Genomic DNA, 9,113 nt, shown 5'->3' on the forward strand with positions numbered 1-9,113 from the left:
TCTTTAATTTTTATTATTAAATAAAATGTAAACATTTTGTCGAAAACTCGGTCCGGTGTGCCGCGAGATATGATTATGTAGATGACGGATGCAAGAAATTAGACGACAATATTGAACCTCGCGGCCTCAAAATTGAGAGCCGATTACACATTCTGATAAAATAAAAACTGTATACATAACCAGTAACAAACAAAGGCCGCTTCCTGGTCCTGGATGTATAGTAAGACTAAAACAAGTACTATCCGGAAAATAACGGTCTCTTTTTTAAAATCTTATTTAACATTATAAAAGAACCTTTCTGTCAAAAGGCGTCCTCTTTAAAAATAAAATTTTGCAGAAAAAATCTTGTATTCGACCAAAAAGAACGAATTAAAAAAAAAATAGTTTCAATAGCAACCAAGTCATTGAATTTTTACCCAAACCAGAAAAATTCTTATCGAAATAATTTCAATTTTTAACCAAACAGTTTGATTTTCAAGTCTAAAAGATAAACTTTTAATGCAAAGGAATGAATTTTCTATCTAGAAAAGACAAATAGCTAACAAAATAGTTAGATTTTCGACCGAAAAGTATGTACTTTTAACAAAAAACTTGAATTTTCAATAAGTTGTTGAAATTTTAACTAAATTTTAGAATGTCAAACTAAAAGAGACGAGTGCTAATAAAAAATATAATATGAGACTTTTTTTGTTGTTAAAAATTCATCTTTTAGGGTTGAAAACTCAACTATTTTCAAAGAAAATTCTTTTCTACCGTTGAAAATTAATTTATTCAACTTAAAAATTAGGTACATATTACATTTTTGGTGAAAATTTATCTTTCTCAGTTACAAATTCATGTATTTTATTGAAATTTCTTCTTTTTTTTGTGTAAAAAATTAATATTCATATTTTTGGTTAAAAACTAAGTCATTTTGTTTAAAATTCAACTGTTTGGTTTCAAATTCATGTATCTAGTGAAAAATTGTCGTTTTTGTTAAAAATTTATTTTTTTGTTTAATAAATTTATTTTTCAACTGTAATTTTATCTTCTTTATTTTGAAATTTAACTATTTGTTTAAAAATTAATGTATTTTGTTAAAAATTCATCTTTTATTAGTAGGAAATTATAATTTTCTTGATTGGAATATCATCTTTTGGGTTGAAAATGCTTTTATTTAAACTTATTATTTAAATTTATTTAAATTTTATTAAAATTTTATTTATTTATTTTTTAAACTATTTCATTCTCCGTTATATATTGATCTTTTTAGTTGAAAATTCAACTATTTGTTTAAAAAATGTACTATGTTTTGTTGACAAATTTTGTTTGTAAACAATTAATTTTTTTTAAATTGCAAATATAACAATTCCATTTTCCGTTGAAAATGTATTTTTGCACTTGAAAATTCAACTGTTTGACTAAAAATGTTTCTATTATTATTATTTTTTTTTTTTGGTCAAAAGAAAATGTTTTTGGCTAAAGATTAATGTTTTTGGATAACAATTATTGTCTTTGGTTAAAAATGAATGGTTTTTATCGGAAAAGAATTTTTGTGGTTGATAATTGTTTTTGTTTGTAAATCAGTGTTTCTGGTTTAAAATTAATTTATTTGTTTATAAATGTATGTTTTGGTTGAAAATTAATATTTGTAATTAAAACGGAATTTTTTAGTTAAAATTGAATGTTTTTGCTCAAAATTGCTTTTTTTTGTTTGCAAATGTATGTTTTTGGTTAAAACTTAAGGATTTGATTAGAAATAAGTGATTTTCGTTAAAAATTAATGTTTTTAATTAAAACTGAATGTTCTTGGTTAAAAATGAATGTTTTTTGTTTGAAAATAAATTTTTTTTTTGTTTCGAACTTGATTTTTTTGGTTGATAATAAATGTTTGTGTTTCAAAATGAATGTTTTCCGTTGAAAATCAATGTTTTTGGTTAATAATTAATATTTTTTGGTTAAAAATTAATGTTGTTTGTAGAAAATTAATATTTTTGGTTAATAATGAATGTTTTTGTTTGAAAATTAATATTTTTGGTTAAAAATTAATGTTTTTAGTTGAAAATTAGCATTTCTGGTTAATAATGAATGTTTTTTTTTTAAAATGAATGTTTTCAGTTGAAAATCGATGTTTCTGGTTGACAATTAATGTTTTTGTTTGAAAATTTAACTGTTCTTTTCAAAGTTCGTGTTATTTGGTTGAAAAAAAATTATTCCTGTTGGAAATTCTTTTCCTTTAGATGAAAATTTAACTGTTTAGCTAAAAACCGTTATTCTTTCGTTGACAATTAATTTTACAACTAAAAGTATAACTATTCCACTTGAAGATTAATGATTTTAGTTTAAAATTAGGAAAGAGTTTTCAGTAAAGGGAAAAAAAATCTTTAATTGAATTTGCACATCTAAACAGCGTATTCTCTTCATCGAAATGTTATTGTCGAAGAAAATAATAGATTTTTTAACCTAAAAAACCAAATTGCCACAAAATACTTAGACTTCAAAGCTAAAAAGACCAATTTTCTACAGGTCAGTTGAATTTTTCAACCGAAAATATGAATACAAAAAATTGGATAAAAAAAGTTATTTTTCACGCAAACAGTTGTATTTAAAACTAAAAACATTCAATTTTAGATGAAAAATAGAATAGCCAAGTTTGCAGTTCAAAACTTTTATTTACAAGAAAAAATGGATTTTCAATTAAATTTTAAACCCGAAAGGGAAATGGCTTAATGGTGTAATGATAATAATAATAATTAAACCAAATAGATGAATCTTCGTCCAATAAAATTGTTGGTTTTTTTTTAACTAGTTCAACTTCCCAAGTAGTTGACTTAAATTTTTACTAAGAAAATTAATTTAAAAAAAAATCATTTTTAACAAAATAGTGAAATATTTAACAAAATGGTATAATACTTAATCAAAAGATATTTTTTCTTTAGGAAATGGTAAAAAGGAGAATAAGGGAAAAGCGGAGAAGACAGAAAGAGAAAAGTGTGAATTCTGTATTTAGATTCTTCAAGAAATATTTATGCGACCCCCCCCCCCCCCCCCCCCCCCCCCCCCCACGTCGTCACAAATTGTCGAAAAACTTGTTACCCCCTGGCAGTGTCACACAGTTTTTGAACGGTCCCTTTTTAAATAGTTAATTGCTTTTATTATTCAATAGTAGGAAATAAAAGCCCAGTATTCTGAACGCGCGATTTGCGCACATAAATGTAATACTAGTGTCTAAATTAAATCCTTTTTTTGTAATTCTAGCAATTAAGTATGATTTAAAATTTGTGCAGACCGGGTGATGCCTATTTGATCGCCGTCTACCGGCTTACTGCAGAGATAAAAAATAGTGTTTATAGTGTCCTTCATTTTGAAAAATAGTAGCAAGAAAGTGGTGCTATTTTTTCAAAGTGGTATACTTTTATATTTTGCTTTCATTTGAGTCGTCAGAAAAACGTAGATTGCGAATATATAATATTTTTAAATTATTAATTACAAATTAAATTTTGTTCATGTTTCTTATTTTAGAGAAGAGAGGTAGGGTGATGCTTATTTGATCGCCATCCACTTGGTGGATCTACACCCTCTAACGGCTAACCGGTTGGCCTGCCCCCTCTACGCAACTTCCTATCAAGCATCTAACGGATCGCCAGACGCTGTCTCCACCCTTATTCGCAGGCTCGGCGAAAGCGGCTGGCTATCCCGCCGCTTCATGAGGGGAAGTTGGGTAGAGGGGATGAAGCAACCAGGTAGTCGGCGATCAAATGGGCACTGCTCACGCAGACTGCAGATTTCTAGAACGGATCAGTGGAAGACAATCCGAATGGAATTGTGTTACCTGTTAACCACGGCTTACCTCATTCAAACTATTACCGTAATCCATTACATAAACACACGTGTAAAGCGCGGCCCAAGTATAGCTCTAAAAGAGACACTTTCTCCTCATACAGACTTTGCATCTGCATGATGTATCAGACCAAATTTTTAAAAACACCAGACTCTTTTTTGTAAAAAATCAGTGATCAGTTTTTTCTCTCTCTACAATTCCTGAAATATTTTCAAAAGTTCCAAACTGTTTCTAAAAAGGACAAATTTCTAATGAAAAAGTTAGATTATAAACCAAAAAAGATGGCTTTAAAAAAATAGTTGAAGTCTGAAAAACATTGATTTTTTCATAAATTAGTAGAATGGTTCGCCAATTAGTTGAATTCTCAACCTAAAAAATGCATTTTCATCCAAATTTTCCAACTTTCATACAAAAAAGAGTTGCATTTTCAAACAAATAATTGAATTAATGAGACAAAAAATGAATTATTTTGGTGAACAATATAATTTTCATCAAAAAAGTTCATTTTTAACCCAGAAAGATCAATCTTCTGCTAAAAATGATGTATTTTATTGCAATATGATGAATTTTCAAACAAAAGTTGAATTTTAGACTGAATACCAAAATGAATTTAACAAAAGAATTGAATTTATGAGCCTTAAAAGCAGTGGCGTAGCTACGAAATTTTCCGCCCGGGCCCAAAAATAATTTGCCGCCCATAATTCTCAAATCTGCATTCATTTCAAAGATCGTTTTGCCGCCCAAAGCGTTTGCGCCCGGGGCAGCTCCCCCCCCCCCCTAGATACGCCACTGCTTAAAAGATAAATTTTCAAACAGGCAGATTCATTTTCTACCAGAAGACAAATTTTCATCAATTTAGTGAAATTTCAATATAAAAAAAATTTCTGTATCAAAAATGTAATAGTATACTTTTTAACTAAAAAAGAACACTGAGAGTGTTAAGAAGATTCATTTTTTATCAAAAAATTAAATTTCAAGAAAATACATGAATTTTCAACAAAATAGTGGAATTTTTAGCTAAAAAACATTAGATTTATACCAAAAATTCAATAATACAGTTAATGTTTATAAAACTATTATTCAATAAAAATAACGGAATTCGGAACAATTGAATTCAATGTTAAAGAGACGAATTTTAACCAAATAGTAGAATCCTCTACCAAAAAGATAAATTTTCAAACAAAAATATGAGATTATCAGTCAAAGAGATAAAAAATTAAATTTACATATAACATTTCCCCCCCCCCCCCCCTAAAGAAGAGTTCAACAAAATACATCAAATTTCCATCAAATTGGCGAATTTTAAAGAAAAAAGACAATTGTTCCATCAAAATAGTTGAAATTTCAACTAAACAAAAATTTCAACCATAAGTAAATTATATTTCTATAAGAAACACAACATTAACTAAAATATAACAATTTTCATACATACAGTAGAATTTTTTATTAAATTGAAACATTGAATTTTTATTAAAAGATGTGTTTAGACAAAGAAAATTAATTTTCTACCAAAAAAAAACAACAATTAAATTATCAGATAAAATTTTTTATTCGCCAAAAAGAAAAACGAAACTTCTACAAAATATGTAAATATTCACCTAAACAAGAATGTTAAAACAACCTGTTTCTTTTTTACAAAAAAGTATAAATTTTCAACCAAGAAAATTAATTTTCAATAAAAAATGACGAATTTTAAAAAAATACATACATTTTTAACTGTAAAAGGTCAATTGTCATTTAAAAATATTATTCGTTATAATAATTGGAATAGATGCATCTTTAGTAAAAAAAATAATTTCTAATTAAAAAAATCAAATTGAACCATTTTGGTAGAAAATGAACGTTTTTGTTAAAAATTCATATTTTTTGTTATGGAAAATTCAATTGTTTTGCAGGAAAGTCGTCTTTTTAGAAGTAAATTAATGTTCCTGCAGGAAAATTCATTTTTTTTGTTAAAATTTAAAATAATTGGTTAATAATTTATCACCTTTTATATTCACCTCTATAGTAGAAAATTTAAACTATTTTTTGTAGTTTTCTTTTTCTTTTTGGTTTAAAATAATTTTTTATCTGAAATTTGAATTTTTCTTCTTTGACGGTAGAAAATTAATTTTCTCTGTTAAAAATTTATCTTTTTGGTTAAGGAATTAACATTTTTTTAATTCGTTGTTTTTCATTGAATTCAGCAATAATATAATGTAATAATTCAAAAAATGAGAATAACATAATATAGTAGTAATAATATAAAAAACTTATATTTGTTTAAAAATGCGTTCCTTTGGATTGACAATTTATCTTTTTTATTTTGTTAAAATTTCAACTCCCTTCTATGTAGAAATCGCTTCATTTGTCCCCACTTTAGTTAAGGCAGTGGTCAGAATCTCACTAGAATAACTGGACTAGTATAAGTACTAGTGAGGACCTTTTTGGGCCCTCTTAATATTTTCCATTCTTTGTGATCACGAAAACTATGTGCTCCTATCTAGGCCCCAATTTGTTTTCTAGCCAGGTTTCAGCCGGGACCTGATTAAAATGAAAGGACCTCAAAGTTCTGGTCAGCAATTGATCGGGCCTCAGTCAGGATTCCCTAGGCCTAGTTGGTGGTGGAAGGGTATTCTCGTTAGGAACTGGTCAGACCTTCTGAAATCGAGATAGAGTCTGGCTAAAACAGCATTAGAGAACTTGTCTGGTCCTCTATTTTTCCCGATCAGCGCCCGAATAGCCCCTCGGGGAAACTGATCAGGGCCCTTCCAAATCCCGATCGCAATAAAAAAAATTATTAGTTTGAATCAGCACATAATAACTAAAGTACTATATAACTATATATACGTAATTCGGTCGATTTTCAAGCGCCTTTTACGAGCAGCCGCTTGCATAAGCTGATCGAGTTTCTCCCCGTATAATGATTCACTCTGATTGGTCGATACTTTCGGTAAACGCGAAAGTCCCAAGGCATTTCGGATGTTTCGGCACAAAAAGTCTCCAAAGATTCCGGTTAAATTAACGGTAGTACAAAAAAGTTTCACCGATTCAAGTCGCAGACAGCAGCTTTACAGCTGTCGCCTCAAGTCAAAATTGGATTACCTCGGATTACGACCAAAGAAAAAAAATATATTTTTTTAATTTTAACGATTTCAAGAAAATAGTTAATTTTTCAGCCAGAGATGAATTTTGATCTAAAAAAAGTCAATATTCCACCAAAACTGGGATACTTAAATTTTATCATTAAAAAAATAATTAAAAAAAGAGGAGAATTTTCACATAAGTATAGTTAAATTTTCAACCAAAGAGATGAATTTTCAACTAAAATTATGATACTTCAACGGGAATAGTAAAATTTTTTATTAAAAAAGCAATCCTTTTTAGTAAAATTATGAAAATGATTTCTAACCACAAAGGATACTTTTCTACAGAAAACGACAAGTTTTTAAAAATGTAGATGAATTTTATACCAAAAAAAAGACGAATATTCACCTAAAATAGTTTAATTTTCAACCAAAAAAGACGGATTCGTACAAAAGAGTTGAATTTTCAATTAATGAGGATATTTTTTGATCAAATTGTTGAATTTTCTACAAATCAGATTAATTTTCAATCAAAAAGTTGAATTTTGAACTTAAAGGATAAATATTTAATCGAAAATTCAATTTTTCTACCAAATAGTCAAATTTTTAAACAAAGATATGAATTTCGACACAAAAAAATGTCATGAAAATTGTTAAATTTTCAATGAAATAGAATAGATGCATTAAAAAAAAAACAAACAAACGACTTTTCAATCTAAAAAGATATTTGTTAACAAAATTGCTTATATTCCACATATAATATTAAATTTCAACAAAAAAGTTGAATTTCAATCCAAGAACTTCCCACTAAAAAAACATAAACTAAGAACAAAAAATGGATCCGTTGAATTTTCATTTTAAAAATTTGAATAAAAAAGTCACAGTTTTTAACACAATAGTTCAGTTATTCATCGAAAAATCGGATTTTGATCAAAATACATGAATTTTTAACCAAATCTTTTACAACATAAATAAAAAATCTTAAAATAGAAAATTTATTTTTCAGCAAAGCTGTTCATCTTTTTATAAAGTAGTTGAATTTTCAACAAAAAATATGCATTTTCAACTCAAAATCGAATAGTTTTTTCACATAAAAAATCAATTTTTGTTTGTTGAAAATTAATTTTATTAGATGAAATTTAAAATTTTCCACTTTTTGTTCAAAACTGATATTTGATTGAAGTTTTTAGGTTAAAAAATCACTTTATTACCCTATAGATTAATTGAAAGAACAATTTTTAACAACGAAAAATGAAATATTGTCACAGGGAGAGCAGAAATTGGGATATTCCTAGAATAACCATGATATCCATGGGAAATTTAAATTTAGGATATTCAAATTAAATCAAAATCAAACTTGAAACCATTTTTTAACGTCCAATAATCAAGTTGAAGTGAAGAATTCCTGATAATAAAATCAAGAATCTAACGACCAAATTTGGCAACCATCACAAAATGTTCTCATTGCCATATGAAAAAAGGAACATTTTCCTCCTCTCCTTTCCTCTTAAAAAAGAAAAAAAGAAAAAAAAATTATTCGTCTTTAATTTGGAGAAAAATAAAAAGGAGGAAAGAAAAATCAAAAGTCGACCAACCAAATCCCATTCCTTCTCTTTTTTATTTCTTTTGTCCTCTTTATTTCTACCATTATCAAATCCCAATAAAAAACATTTTTTTTAATAATCACCAACGTTTCGGCGCATAAAAGTAAAATAAAAATAAAAATAAAATAAAGAATCTTTAATAAATCTAATAAATAATAATTGTCCAAATTTGTTCGTTAAATTCTTGATCTTATTTTCAGGAATTCTACACATCCATGGGAAATCCCAAAAACGTTCCATAAATATCTTGAATATCCCAATTTCCGCCTTGCGTGTTATCTGACGAATTATCCCTGAGATAACCTGGGACATAAATATGATTAGGAAAAATCATTTAAATTTAATAGAACCTTTAGTCGGATTTTTATTTCAACAGCAGACTTTAATTCACTGTTTTACGTTCACAAATGGCGATATAGTGCTCATTTTCACTTTCAGAAATTCTCATTCGATCATGCACATTGTAAAGCGCGTAATAAAATTTGTTACGCTCTTCGAGCACAAATTGTTCGTTAATGGCTTCATATTTATCGGGACTTATAAAATATCAGAAATCCATGAAAAATACGTCTGCCATGCGTGATTTACGAAACTCCATGGAGACTGGTGACTGGATGTGGGGGG

This window comes from Belonocnema kinseyi, chromosome 5, assembly GCF_010883055.1.
Source record: "Belonocnema kinseyi isolate 2016_QV_RU_SX_M_011 chromosome 5, B_treatae_v1, whole genome shotgun sequence".
Taxonomy (NCBI): domain Eukaryota; kingdom Metazoa; phylum Arthropoda; class Insecta; order Hymenoptera; family Cynipidae; genus Belonocnema; species Belonocnema kinseyi.